Source organism: Suncus etruscus, chromosome 8 (genome assembly GCF_024139225.1).
Source record: "Suncus etruscus isolate mSunEtr1 chromosome 8, mSunEtr1.pri.cur, whole genome shotgun sequence".
Taxonomy (NCBI): Eukaryota; Metazoa; Chordata; class Mammalia; order Eulipotyphla; family Soricidae; genus Suncus; species Suncus etruscus.
The window spans coordinates 105,667,024-105,682,961 of record NC_064855.1 but is presented as its reverse complement, the minus strand read 5'-3'; the positions used below and the strand labels follow the sequence as shown (position 1 = coordinate 105,682,961).

General features: G+C 31.8%; 1 non-coding gene across 1 annotated transcript; it reads right to left on the bottom strand.

Moving 5' to 3' along the window:
- Nucleotides 1-15,204: 15,204 nt before the first annotated feature.
- Nucleotides 15,205-15,313, bottom strand: LOC126017094 (U6 spliceosomal RNA). Its single transcript, XR_007498767.1, has one exon. It is a non-coding gene; the product is annotated as a U6 spliceosomal RNA (small nuclear RNA).
- Nucleotides 15,314-15,938: the final 625 nt, after the last annotated feature.

Below are 15,938 nucleotides of genomic sequence, written 5' to 3'. Positions count from 1 at the left end.
CTGTTTCTGGTTTTGAACACCCTGTTTTAGGTTAAATTTTTTTCTATATTTTTTCCGGTGATGCGCTTATGCAAACAACCACTCTTTTACCATTGCTTAGTTGTTCTTTTTACAATGGTAAAAATATTACTTACTTCTGTACATTATTATTGTTTCTTTACAAAAGAGGGAATTGTAGTATATGAAAAAGTTTCCATAAGATTATTCTTGGAAGTGTTGTATATAAAAATATTTCCTTAGGATTATTCTGTGACTATTGCCCCAACTAGACCTTCCAGGTGGGGGCACTGTGGAGTTGTCAATAAATAGCTTGATGGACAGGGAAGAGGAGTCTTTTTGCGAGAGTTGGTTGCAGGCTGCAAGAGGACACACTCTTTCTCTCTCTCTCTCTCTCTCTCTCTCTCTCTCTCTCTCTCTCTCTCTCTCTCTCTCTCTCTCTCTCTCTCTCTCTCTCTCCCTCTCCCTCTCTCTCTCCTTCTTCCTCTCCCTCGCCCTCCCTCCCTCTCTCTCTCTCCTTCTTCCTCTCCCTCTCCCTCTCCCTCTCTCTCTCTCTCTCTCTCTCTCTCTCTCTCTCTCTCATCTTTTACACCCTAACCTTCTTGTCTGTGTGGATTATTATTTGCTGCGGATAAATATTACCAAGATCTTACCCCGAAAGGGGACAAGGGGATGGGAAGTAATTTCTCATTCTGGGGTTTATTGGTGGACTCACAGATACCTAACAAAGGATTTAACAGCACAGATTCTCTACAGTTAACCATTATCAAAAAAACCCTGAAGTTTATTTTCATCCTGTAAAATATTATAAGGTATTTCCCACTGCAACTTTTCATTACTAACTTAATTCCAACATTGTTTCTTTTCTATTCTCTGATAATATTACAAAAGTTCTAGTGAAAATCAAACCTCTCTGTCATTGTGACTAACATATTATCTCAACTAGTAATTTTCTTCAGGAAGACTGTATACTATTGAGAGAATTTGACTCAGTAATCTTAGGTTGGTTTGTTTCAAACAGTTACTGACAATCAGGAAAGACACATTGTTCTAAAAAATAAATAAATAAACTAACCCAACCTCTTAGCAAAGCCAGAGATTGAGTGTTTGATCTATTTTTACTCCTTAACCACTTAAGGCAAATAGCTTTCATTTCTCACAAGAGGAGAATTGAAGTAAGCATCAAAGTCAGACTTGAAATTGAGTTAACCCCTTTGTTCTCCTATTTGCCAAACGGCATTATGGACTAGTGCTATAAAGGAAAACTAAAGTTGGCATCTCCCTTTCCTGATTTCAAGGAATGTAATGGAAATCTCCTGAGGAAATGTGTTGTCATTTTTTGGCCTCCCTTCATCTCATGCAATTTATTTTCTTTTTCAGTAATTAACAAGTTGAAACTGTATTTTGTCTCTATGCAGCAGTTAAGCTCGTTACACCAATTTCATTGGAAATATATTTTAATTTATACTCATTTTGCCACTTCAAAAGGAGCAGTAGCTTTAATTTTACATCAATTGCTTTGCTCTCCACTTCTTCAATTTAATTTCATTTAAATTATGTATACACAGCCTGTTAGGAATATAAAATTGATTTGTTAGGGATACTTTCTTTTTTAAAATTAGTGAGTTTTTATTTTTATACATATATTACATATACAATAAACTATTAGTTTATAATAGATCCCAGCATTAGCTATATCAGGCTGTATTATTCAAACCATTTACAACCTTTATTGTTTTTTTTTCCAATTGGTGATATTTATGACTTAAAAAGTATATTTACCATAAAAGTTATCACTTTTATTTAAGTACTAAATTGAAGGTTTTCATCAACTAGGAAATCATCTTTTCTTTGACTTTTTCCTCTTTCTCTCTAAGTGAATTTAGAAAAATGTGAAAATTTCTCTACTTTCTGATGATGTAAAAGTGACAGCATGAAGATCAGAAGTAACTGAAGTAATATTTTTCTTATAGCCTTTTAATCCCAATATTGTATTATGTGATTCATTTTCCAGATTCTAAGGTGCCAGTAGTTGTTGTTTTGACAATATATCTTGCTCTGTTATCTCAACAACTATAGACTAGATCTAGCTGTATCTATATTTAGAAGTATTTTTCATGTTCAGCCAAATACTTAATTCTTCAAACTTTCCATAACCAAGCCTTTTTGCAAACAAACAAACAAATCAATGTTTTTACTGGTTACAATATCTATAATTTCAAAATGTGAACAGCATCTTAAACTGTATCCAGGTACTGAAAAGAGGGGACAGATAAATAAAAGAGATTAAAATATTTGACTATAATATAGATTATTCAAGTTTGATCTCCATCAACATAAAGTAATTCCATTTCCTCTGGGAGTAATCTCTAAGCAGAACTGTAGAACCAGGAGATATTACTGAGCATAGCATATGATGAAGAAAAAAAAAACAGAATTTACCTATAAGCATTCACATATTTTTTACTACATATTTAGAATTTACTTACATTCCCAAAGATTTAGTTCAGGATTAATTCATTGATTTTTTCCTCTCCCTAGCCCTCTTCTCCCCACCGTGTGGAAAATCAAACCACCAGGTCCAGGAAAGTATTCTTCTGCTGCGCTACATTTCTGGGCCAGAATTATTTAAATGTCTGGTCAGAGTAAAGATAAAAAAAATAAGTATTGTTGCATTAAGTACTTAACACATTAATAATGTTTCAGCAATGTTTTATTTAATCATACATTACTGAAATACTTAAAACTTGGTAAGAGATTGTGATTCAAAGCAGAATTGTTATGGCCAGCTGTCAAAATGCCCTGGAATAAAACTTCCCAGAGGACATTTGAAAAGAAAAGACTTTATTCACCAAGATGAGGAGGGTCATTGTGAAAGCAAGAATCCTTTGCCCTCTGGCCATGAGCAAAGGTTTATATGTTTCAAGGAGGCAGGTTGATCTGCAGTAAAAGGAACAAGGAAACAATACTGTGATGTGCAGGCAAGGTAGTTCTCTAAAGTAAATGGCCTCGGGGTAAGCAAGATGAGGGAAATCTATTCTGCAGTTTGAAGTTTAACAAGGAAAACTGACAGTTTAAGCAACTTTATGCATTATCAGGTGCTTCTGGTAGTGGTAGGTTGATATAAGGTCTACATGAAAGCTGTAAATTTGTATGCAATGATGAAATAATTTTACAGTGTGTTCTGGGTATGGTATGTCAATCAATCAATCTACATATCATCTATATATCTATCCATCTACTATCTACCTATCAATCTATCAACTATCTATCATCTATCTTTGTATCTATTTTTTTTTTTTTTTGGTTTTTGAGTCACACCCGAAGCTCAGGGTTTACTCCTGGCTCTACACTCAAAAATTGCTCCTGGCAGGCTCGGGGACCATATGGGATGCCAGCCTTACCTCATACTATCTCTCCAACCCCTTTGTATCTATCTTTATCTGACTTTGTCAACATGAATATAATGTGTATTTTGAGTTCTCTAATTTAGATGTCTAAAAAAAAACAAATATACAGATAAGATGATGGAAAATGTAACCTATTTTTAAGAAAATATTTTGACATCTGAAATTTACTTCACTATACAATAAAAATCAGTTCAAGTGATGCTGTCAAGAAATAAGGATGGCTATATTTTGTGTAAAATACAGGGATCTCTTTGTGATAGAATCTTGTTTGATATATAATAAATGTGAGAGATTCCATGTAACTGAGTCTGAGAATTTCCATTAAACTGTTGAAATAGGAGAGACCAATCAGAAATGTAGGGGGTAGGGACATATGCTTCATATGCTCAAAATTTGAAACTCAGTTCCTATAACCAAGCACTATTGTGTTTAAACCTGATGGTACTTAACAATTCTGCTTTGGGCATCCCTTATATCAGGGCATTGGATTGAACTATTACTCTATCACTGGATTCTCTGATACCATTTGGGAGATACAAAAACATTTGAAAAGAGATGGACAGAAAGATAGTATTGGAGTTAAGCTGTGTTACCTTTCATATAGTAAACCTGGGTTTAATTCCTGACATCACATTTGGTCCCCTAAGCACCACCAGAAGTGATGCCTGAACATAGAATCAGGAGTAAAACCAGAACACTGTTACTAGGTATGGTTAAAGCAAATAGCATAAAACAAAATAATTAAAATATAATCAAAACAAAATCTTGGAAGATATAAAGCAATATATTGGTTTCTGTGCCACAGCCGGTGAGGTTCAAGGGTTACTCCTGGCTATGTACTCAGAAATCATCGCTCCTCTCTTGAGGGACCATATGGGACACCTGGGATTGAACTGCAGTCAGTCCAAGGCTAGCTCGTGCAAGGCAGACTCCTTACTGCTTGCGTCACACCTCCAGCACCTGGAAAGAAAATATTTAAAAATACATAAGGGCTCAATAATAATTTGTAAATGCTATTAACCTTGAAATCAGTAACTTTAATGCGAGGAACTAATTTTTAGGCTTCATGACAGACAGATAAGCAGAGATCTAAATGAAAAGAAATCAACTTTAGAAAAATTTACCATTATCCCTTTAATTAAACTTAGAGAAATAAAATAAAGGATAAAATAAAGATGCTATATATTCAGATATTTGTCATATAAAGTCATATATCTTTTGATTTTCCAAACTGTTATTGAGAATATTAAAGTTTAAATTGCAATGCACTTCAATTTGTTACATTAAAATCAAATATTCCACGGAGTAACACTCCAAAAACATATAAGTCTAAAGCTTGCCTCTTAGTTACATAGTGAAAGGTCAGAAAGTGAAGTTTTCCTTTCATATCCTTGGAGGTTTCTTCGCTTCTATTTTAGGTTTCTGTTAATTGCTGATAAATGGTGGCAATTTGTTAGAAGCAGACATTATTGTATCTAGCCAGTGGAGCATAGGAAAGCATTGTTAAGCAAAATCTCTCAGATTTGATAAAGAAATATTAAAACATAAAAAGCTGAAGGAATTTTTGATAATAAAAAAAAAACTGTCTACGAAATATTTTGTCCAAGTATGCAGTGTGGAAGTCATTTGCTGTTCCATTGTCATTATGGATGTTGAGAGCAATCAGAACAAGTGACTTATTATTTATTTTTAGCATTTTAACTTACATTTGGGTTGAGAAACTGACTTCTGAAACTGCAAGTATTTTTCTATTATAAGAATAGAATATTACCACCAATATCTATCATCAAATTGGCAATTACTTCATCCTGTTCCATCTAAGTTTCCAAAAGAGGCAAATTTTCTTTTAGCTAAGTATTGTTTCACTACTTATATTTGGCTTGTATTTTTCCTAAACATCTGTATTGGCATTTGCATTTCGCCAGAACATTTTAATATAAATAGCTCTCTAATATATATATGAAAATATCTTTCACATTAGTTTTAATCTGTTTCATAGATGGACATCTTGAAGTATAACATAGTTTCACCAAGGGCCAGAAATATAATACAACAGGTAGGTGTTTGCTTTGCATGTTATCTACCCAAGTTTGAACTCTGACACCACATATCATTCACTGAATCCTGTAAGAATTGAAACCTACATGGAGAGACAAATAATACTGAAGAGGACTGGGTGTGACCCAACTTTCCTTCCCCCCAAAAAAGTAGTCTCACATTTATTTCTATTTTATTCTTGAGTATTTTTGTAGTAGTAGTAGTAGTAGTAGTAGTAGTAGTAGTAGTAGTAGTAGTAGTAGTAGGCTTCTTGAGAATAAAATCTATGTATTTTACAATACTAGAAGGGTGATAAATATATTAGCCATTCGGATAGAAATAGATTTATTGAAAGAGGGAATACATTAATTAGTAAATGTAGGATTATGCTATTTAGGCCATACCGAGCTCTTATCTGAGTTAAAATGCAGTATGGAGATATTATCTACCATGAACTTAGTGATAAGTGTCTGGAACATAGGTTTTCTTGAATGTCTTGTGATTTCTGTTATGTTATTTTAGGTAAATTATACATCTACAGCGCTTTTATTTATTCATTTTTTTGCTTTGAACTTTAAATATTTATATCATATTTATTTAGGGGGACAAGTATGGTGAGTTGCCCCATACATTCTGATGATCCTCAGAATCTATTCCTAGCCCTGTGCTCAGGAAATTATTTAGTGCTGGGACTGAACCCAGACCTTCTGAATTAACGAATGTACTGAACCCTTTCTTTGGCCATCCATCATTCATCTTCTCTGGCCATTTATTTTACTTATATTAAATCCTTACTATTTTACTCAGAATCACTAATGCCTTAATATTTTCCCTATTTTCTTTTCTTCTTTTTTCTCCTATATTTTCCCTATTCATTAATTCATCATTTAATCTTCTATGGTTACTTAACCAATAGATTTTTTGTTGATATTTTAGTTTTCCATCTCAGCATATTTTTATCCTGGTTCCTAAGTTTTCTACTCTAGCGCTGATCTATATGTTATGTATAATAGTCTTTTTAGTGTATTAAGACTTCTACACATAATAGGGCTGTCACTATTATACAAAACTGATCAAATTATACAAAACTCATTGTAGTAGATTATATTAAGTGTTTTGCTACAATTTAGGAAGCAAAATTCTATCTTTTGAGATATGTTTATTGGTATAACTTGAGGGTAATTATTAGGAGCTGACAGCAATGCCTGGGCAATAGTCACTAAAGGAATAGACATTAGTTTTTCTATAAATGAAGTTAATTTATTTTTTAAATTTTGTAAAGCAATTTTAATTTTAAAAGTTGTTTCTTGATTTAAGATGGGATATTTGTCCCTCAGTTTTTTAAAATTTGGTTAGTAAAGAGTTAAAATATATCAGCTCATCTGTGTCTCAACATGAAAACCATAAACTATAACTGATATGTGTGCTTTCTGAACTAATAAGTTAAAGAAATTCTATAGAATGGGAAGACATGTATTATTCTTCCAATAATGTGACTCAAACTCAGAGCTCAGCAACAATAACAAAAATAAATAGCCAGAAAAATAGAGAGAATAATTTGTTGAAAGCCATGTGACTAATGAAGATATACATGTGCACAAGAGGCACCTTAGGAATACCCCTAATTACGTACACTGAAACATGTGGATAAAATTGTTAATCAGATATCATTTCATATGCCTATATAATAACTGTGTCTTATTCGAAATCTGCTCTATCATGTGAGTCCAATTACACTGCTTTAATCCAAGGAGAATAATTGGCAATTTTTTTCAAGACCCTGTAAAACAATATAAAATACTTTCTGTCAGTTAATATTATGCTATAACACTTAAAATAAATGTATTTTATTCTCCCTTTCTCTCTTTTTCTCTTTCCTCTCCCATTAATTTTATGACTCTAGAGTTGTCTAACTAATACAGACTCCTAGTTTTATGTAGTAAATTTCAGTTCCTGAAGGCAGAGTCAATGACTTTTAAAAGCAGCTGTGACTCACTACTAGCATCAAATGAATCAATTGACCCAGGGCGTGTTACACCAAAGCTAGGTTTTTGTAGATACAGTGACTCATTAATGTGAGCTGTGTCTTATTCTATTTAGAAAATAAGCTGGATAGATTTACTAACACATATTTTAAAAGTTTAGGATGTGATACTCATAAATAATACCTGCATGGTTTGGTTCTGTTGGTAGAAACTTTTTCTTGTTTTAAAAATAATATTTTGTGGGGCCGGAGGAAGAGAAAATTGGTAGGGTATTTGCCTTGCATGCAGTTGACCCAGGATAAACCGGTTTGATTCCTGGTATCCCATTTGGTCCCCCAGCCTGTCAGGGGAGATTTTTGAGTACAGAGCAGGAGTACCCCTGAGCACCACCGGATGTGGCACAAGGACCAATCAATCAATCAATCAATCAATCAGTAAAGTTTAAAAAAATTATTTTGGTTACTGTATCTTCACATGGTGTGCTATCTTCTTGTACTTTTTTTATAGAACTATAGAAAATCTTCAATAAAAATATCATGAATATATGATTCTCATATTTAAAACATGTTCAAAAGTCTACCTCATATTGCCATCCTATTTAGATATTATGGTCTGAATTTAGTTATAGAAAGGGGTTTTAACCTAGTCCCGGACATTATGTAACAAATAATCAACTATAAATTAAAAAAACTCATAAAAATCATGAACATACAAAAGCAGAACTAAAATGTCAAATCTACAAAAAAAGTATTTCAACCACAGTATTCCCCACTTGAAACATGGCCTCTTTTTCATTTTACATGTACCAACACATCGTATCTACAATACGATGAAAATATTCATCGGAAGTACATAAGCAGGAGCTAAATTTGAATTGCTTTTGATATAAAATATACCCAAATATAGGTAAATATACTTATCAAGGGTGTGAAAGCTAAAAAAAAATAGTAATTAGGAGAGAAGAAAGTTGTGAGTAATGAAGGCAGACCAATGTTTCTGAACTCCATTGTATGTTTCTGACTCTTGCATACTTAGGATTTATTTTCTAGTAATAATAATAAAAATTAAGTTCTTGGGGGAAGAGTATAATTTAAAGGGATGAAGTGCCTGATGCCCTTGAAGGAAATCTACTAATTTTAGGCGCTATGTGGTATCCAGAGATTGAACCCGAGTAACTGAACAAAATCAAAAGGTGCCTCCCACAGCACAATAGCTCCCAATGAGGTATCCAACCCCAAATAGAATAGGGTGACTGTCTCTGTTGAATGTTAGCAAGCTTCTTTCATCATTCACTCAAGAGCTTACTCATAAAGTTCACAAATGACTGGAGAAAACAATTAGTCTGGCTTTTTGGGTAGAATTTTATTTACTGAATTTTTTAAAAAAATGAGCTACTGTTTTTTTCTTTTTCAAAGAAAAATGGAAATAGTCAATTGGATACTTATTTATTCTTCATCCAATTCAGTTTCTTTAAGTTTTGAAAAATTACTTACTAAGGTTTTCAAATATTGATGTTGTAGTTTGCCAGGATAGTTTTGCTAATTGTTTTTAATATTATAATGGATCTTTAGTATTTTTTTTTGTTTTGTCTTGGTCCACAACTTATGATGCTCAGAGATCACTCCTATTTCCGCAGTTAGGAATTAATATTGTCAGAGCTTGGGAAACCATATTGAATGCTGAGAATAAAATCCAGGCCAGTGCCCTGTACATCATACTCTTTTCCAGCTCCTAAAAATATAGAGATTTATGTATAATATTTTTTCATCTAAAAATCTTACTTCTCACCTTCTATTTATTTGTTATTTTTTCTATATAATTGTTCTGGTAGAACTTCATGACATGTTAATTATATCTGGTATTAAAACAACATCTTTGGATTTATTGCATATGGAATTACAATTATATAAGTAAAATCTGTTTATTATTATTTTGTTTTGCTTTTAATCTAGGCAAGTATCTAAAGCTTTATCTAAATCTATTGATATATCAAATATTTTGTTGTGGTGCCGGAGCAGTGGCACAGTGGTAAGGTGTTTGCCTTGCACAAGGCCGACCTAGGAATGACTGCGATTTGATCCCTCCGCATCCCATATGGTCTATCAAGCCAGGAGCGATTTCTGAGCTCATAGCTAAGAGTAACCCCTGAGAGTCACCAGGTGTGGCCAAAAACAAAACAACAAAAAATTTTGTTGTACATTTTTATTTAGTGTATCATAGTAATATATTGTTTTATGCTGCAAAATCTACCCCTTTCCTAACTTTCTATTATTTCTTTATTCTTGAGATTGTTTGTCAGAATTTTAGTGAGGTTTTTTTCATTTATGTTTATTTGGGATATTTATATATAGTTTTCTTTTTTATTATTCTCTGACTACTCTTGATATATGGCTAATTTTGATCCCATAATATATATTTCAAGGAATTTTTTTCCAAATAGAGTAAATTTTAAAGGCAAAAAAGTTAAAATATAGTGAATACAGAAAAACTTTTTAAAACACTTATCATTTACATATCTCTAATGAGAATAAAAAACATACAGTAGTGTTATATTAAATATAAAACACTAAGGGTTTTATAATAAATCAAAAATATTCTATTAACATAAATCTTATATTAATAAAAATAAAGTAAAGGATATTAATGAAAAATATGTAAAATGCTATATTTTTAGAAAAATAAGATGGATATATCCATATGGATTTTTTAGAAAAATCAGAGTGCTTAAGATGGATATATCCATATGAATATATTCATATGGATATATGAATAAAAAATGCAAGAAATTTTAAGAATACATGATATGTCCTTCTGAAAAAGAGAACATATTTTTGCAATACATCAACTAGCTAGTTTTTAACACTTTTAAAGTGTTAATATCTAATATATAGAGCTTTCATAAAACAACAATAAAAGATCCAAATGTAACAACACTGGTAAAGGGGGTTGTTCTGTTTATGACTGAAACCCAACTACAATCATGCTGGTAATCATAGTGCTTAATAAGGATTTTATGAAAAATAATTCAAATGTCTCATCCACAAGGGAAAGAGAAGATAAAGTCAGTTTCCAGAAGATGACACATGTAGATACACAAGAGGTATATGAAAAAAGTGATAATTATCATTCATGATTAGGAAATGCAAATCAAAACAACTTTGAATTACCATCTCATGCTATTGAGAATGGAATATAATAGAAGTTCTAGAAACAATAAGTGTTAGCAGGATTGTGAGGAAAAAGGAACTTGACTTATTATTAGAGCAAATGTTGTCTGGTTTACCATCCATGGAGATCTCTCTATAATGGAATTTTCTTGCAAGCCAGCATAAAACATCTTGTTTTATACCCTGAAACAAACAAATAATTTGAAGTAATATTGTATGCATATTTTCATGAAAATAATTCTTATGCTCAACCATAAAGTAATAAATCATAAGATATGGTATATATATATAATGTATGTAGATACATGCAGCTCTAATTATGCAATATCATGCAATTTGTTACAAAATGAATGGAACTAGTAGAGAATATCAGACTGAATGAAGGAAAAGAGATGTACAGACTAATCATACATGTATGGGACTTAAAGATACGCAGCAAGCTATCAACAATGACCCAAAGGCAATAGAAAAGTAGAACTTATCCACAACATGAGTTATTCAGCCAGAGTAATACTAAAATGGGGAGGGTACTTGCTTTCCAGGTTTGATCCCATTCAACCCATAAGGATTCCCAGAGTACTGAGCATTGTCTTTGTGACATCAAGACAAGCAAAACCTGAATTGGGAAGACAATTGTAAAAGTCTTTAGGGATCTTAGGGGAGAAGGGTAAGCCCACTGATGAGAGGGATAGTGTTGGATTATGTATACAAGAAAATATTCGGTGTATTAATAAATGTGTATAAAATCAGTATCTTGTGAAATAAAATTTTATAAAAATATGAAACAAAGATATCCACATAAAATCATGTGGAACTATCAATGTTCATCGAATACAGAATACCAATGATGATAAATATGTGCAGGGATAAAAAGTTAATTCTATGAAATAACATCTTTAATAGAAGTGTACACATGTAGAATGCCACATACAATGTGATCTTATAGTACATTAGAAAAATAAAATCTATGAATTTATAGCAAAACAAAGATGATTGTTAGCTTTTTCTTTATATTACATGAAATTTGCTTCATTAAATCTGAAAAGAATGTGGAAAGTTAAAGTAAATGTAATCATGAAAGTACTCCTTTAAAACTAAATTTCTTTTTTTTTTTTTTTTTTTTGTGGCTTTTGGGTCACACCCGGCAGTGCTCAGGGGTTACTCCTGGCTCCAGGCTCAGAAATTGCTCCTGGCAGGCTCGGGGGACCATATGGGACACCGGGATTTGAACCGATGACCTCCTGCATGAAAGGCAAATGCCTTACCTCCATGCTATCTCTCCGGTCCCAAAACTAAATTTCTTATATAAAATATAAAAATCTATGTTCATATATTTTTATACATTTTCATAAATGTGTTAAAACTATTCTATTTCTGTTTGAAGAGATAAGTACATTAATTATACTTCATGAACACTTAGTTCTTATGAATTGTCTCGTAGCAGTTTCAGAAAAATTAACTAAGTATGAAATCAAAGAAATTTTTTTGGTGAAATTTGTCAGTTGTATACCACAGCCAGGTTTAAAGATCTTCCTCATATATGTCCTTTGAACTATCTTGATCCTAACAAAATGACAATTGTATTTTATCTGTTTGTTCTTTATTAAAATTTTATTTATTTCTAGAATTTATCCATGGTATTTATTCATTTATAACAAATATTCAACAACAGATTATATAGCCATATGTTCATATTGAATATTTTATTTCAAATATTCAAATATTTTAGTGCAGATTTTATTTGAAAGTTGAGAAAATAAAAGATGTCAATATATTCAGTTCTAAATATACTATTTGTAGGCTTTAGGTATCAGAGAATGACAAAAGTAGTGTCTACAAGTACTAAGCAATTATCCAATTCAGATGTTGGATAGCATCATTTATTTACATTTTTCCTATTCCCCTTATAGAATCTCCTGATAAAACCAAAATAAGTTTTCTGAACCTCTTTTAGATTTCTGGACTGAGGAAACTAGAGGAGTATATTTTATAAATTTGCTACTAAAATAGAAGCAAAAACACTTGTAAGTAATATTTTATTAAATTTAATTTCATAACATTATTATTTATTTTTTATTTTTAGCACCATGATTAAAAACATGTTTGTATTTGGGGTTTAGTTATAATAACACTCCCTCACTAGTTCAACAATCTCCCCACCAATGTCCAGAACTTTCTCTTCCTGCACTCATTGCCTGTATTCAAGACAGGCATTCTATTTCTCTCACTCACTACCATTGTCATGATAGTTGTCAGTGTAGTTATTTTTCTAACTGAACTCACCACTCTTTGTGGTAAACTTCATATTATGTCCAGTCCTTCAAGCCCTTATCTATAGTGTTTCTGAGTATTGTTTCAATAATGCTTTTTATTTTCCTTAAAACCCATAGATGAGTGAGACTACTCTGTGTCTATCTCTCTCCTTCTGACTCATTTAACTCAACATAATAGTTTCCATGTTAATCTATGTACAGAAAAATCTTATGACTTCATTTTTCCTGATGGCTACATAGTATTCCATTGTGTATATGTACCACAGTTTCTTTAGCTACTCATCTGTTGTTGGGCATCTGGGTTGTTTCCAAATTCTGGCTATTATAAATAGTGTTGCATTGTATATAGGTGTGTAAAAAGGCATTTTTGCATTGTGTTTTTGTATTTTTAGGTTATATCCCTAGGAGAGGTATGGATCATATGGGAACTCAATTTTCAATATTTTAAGGAATTTCCATATTGTTTTCTTGAAAGGCCGAACTAGATGGCATTCCCACTCCCACCAACAGTGAATAAGAGTTCTTTTCTCCCCACATACCTGCCAGCACTGATCTTGTTTATTGTGATGTATGCCAGTCTCTGTGGCATAAAATAGTACCTCATAGTTGTTCTGACAATTTCATAAAATTATATATTTTTGCTAGTGGCACTTCTGCTGCCATCTATATCTTCCTTTGTTTATTTGTGGTAAATTAATAGACAAATGTTCTTAACAATGCAGCATATATATTTTTAAGAAATACAATGTATTTTGTGTTGAAAACCAGAGTCAATTTGGCAAAGTCAAATAAGAAACTCAGGACAAAAATGTCTTAGAGGTATTCCCTTACTATTTTACTATTAAGTACTTAGGGAAGTTAAATTCTATTTTATGATAAAGAAAACCCCCCCAAAAAAATCTAATACAAAAACCCAGATATTTTATAGTGCTATTCATATTATTATTATTATTATTATTATTATTATTATTTGCTTTTGTTTGCTTTCCTTAAAAAAAACTTCTTGCTGATCAGAAAATAGTATAGAGGTTAAGGCATTACCTTGCATGCAGCTGACCCTGGTTTGATTCCAGCACCACAAATGTGGTCCCAAAGAAATTTATCATTTCTCTGAGATCACATTTGTCCTTACATTATATTACATTAGATTGTGATCTTAGAATATTTAAATTTCCCTGCAATAAAAATTATATACTGAAAATATTTTGCTATCCAAACAAGAAAAACAAATACCTACAGTAAGTGTTTGATATGAAGTAGATAATAAATATCTTCCTCGTTGAGAAAAATTAAAATTTCAGAGAGCTTAAGTTTCTTATTGACAGGAAAACTTGATTATGTCCACAGTGTCCATGTAAGAAACTTGACAAAAAATCCTGTTGAGCCTGTAAAGAAATATCATTATAGCTGCTGTGAATATTATTTGGACTAATTCTTTTTCTGGTGGCTCCAGTACAAAAGATTAACACAGGAGTTCAGAGTTTGTCTTTGTAACTAAAATAAAAGTGGAGGATGGAGATGCTAGTTTGGCTCTCACTGAAGCTCTGATGTTATCTGAGAAGTGATGGAGAGGCCAGACCCCATGAGTGGCCATAGTCTGTTCAGTGAGGCTACATATGGCTGCACAGAAGCTGATTTTCAAAGAAGATGAAGCAAATAGACAGAAATCTGTCATCTCAAAGGATAATTTTGCATAGTCATCCCAACTTTGCAATTGAAGACTGACTGATGCCCCCAGAAGAAACCTAACAAAATTCAGTGACTGTCTGATTCCATTCTGGCTTAACCCTCCTTTGAGATCTGATCAATGATCTTTAACATAACCCAGTGACTACTTATAAAATGAGTCTAAAAAAATTCCACTGGCAACTATGAACCACTGTTCAAAAGACTAAATTTAAAAGGGGGGAAAAAAGACCAACTACTAGTTTAAAATGTCTAACCCAGAAATAAAACTTTGTTCTTTTGTAAGAGAGCTATGGGTGATCTTTTAAGTTTGATAAAAAAAAAAAAAACCTGATATATACTGATAACAAATATACAAAAAAGACTTTCTAAATGGGATGAGATGATTCTGTGCTTAATCTTATGTTTAGCTCTATGTCAAGTAGAGTTTGTTATGTATGCCATGATGACGTTATCTTGCTAAAGTGTTTTTGGAAGATCAAGGTAACCTGTTTCAAAATAAAAATCTTTCATATTAAATATGACAAACATAACTTAAGTGTCCTACTCATGTAAAACTCATGACTGTGGTTCCAGATCTCAACTATTTCATACATCACAGAATGTTAAATTTGTTAAACTACAGTTTAAATTGCCTTTTTTTTTTATAAAAAATATAGAATGCTTTACAAATGTGAGTGTCATCCTTGCGCGTGGGCCATGCTAATCTTCTCTGTATTGTTCCAATTAAATTGCTTTTTATAGTAAGTGTTTATAACCAAATACAGAATTAAATAGTATTGAAGATAATATAAATATATCAATGAGCTATCGATTATTTGCCATTTAGATGTAACTTTTAAAAAGTTTCTTGGACTGATTAAAATATGTCAAATATATTCTGAAAACATGGTTTTCTTGAAATTAGTTTTTCTTGAAATCCTGATAAAACAAATGTTACACTAGTTCCTTTAGTAAATCTAGAAAATATAACATATAATGCAGGATTGTGTGTGTATTTTAAAGTGATATAAAATTTAATAATATTGTATATTCACAAATAATTTTTAGAAAAAATATAAATAATACATCTTAATTAAAAATAGAGCTGGGACTTTAAAAATGTTATTTTGTGATGCATGGCTTCACTAAGTGGGAGATGGTGACATGGATTTGCTGGCAAATACATTTAACAAATTTTTGGGCATAACAGGCATTTGTCTATATTCCAATTATTTGGATACTGGAAACAAACAGAATTATCTGTGGATCCATCTGATTCTTTATATGGGCCTTCTGTACTTACATTTTTATAGAAATAAGAATTTGCCATTGTTTAATACTTTGCTATGACAGTATAATACAAGAGAACTAAAATTATATATTTTATGAATTTTAATATAA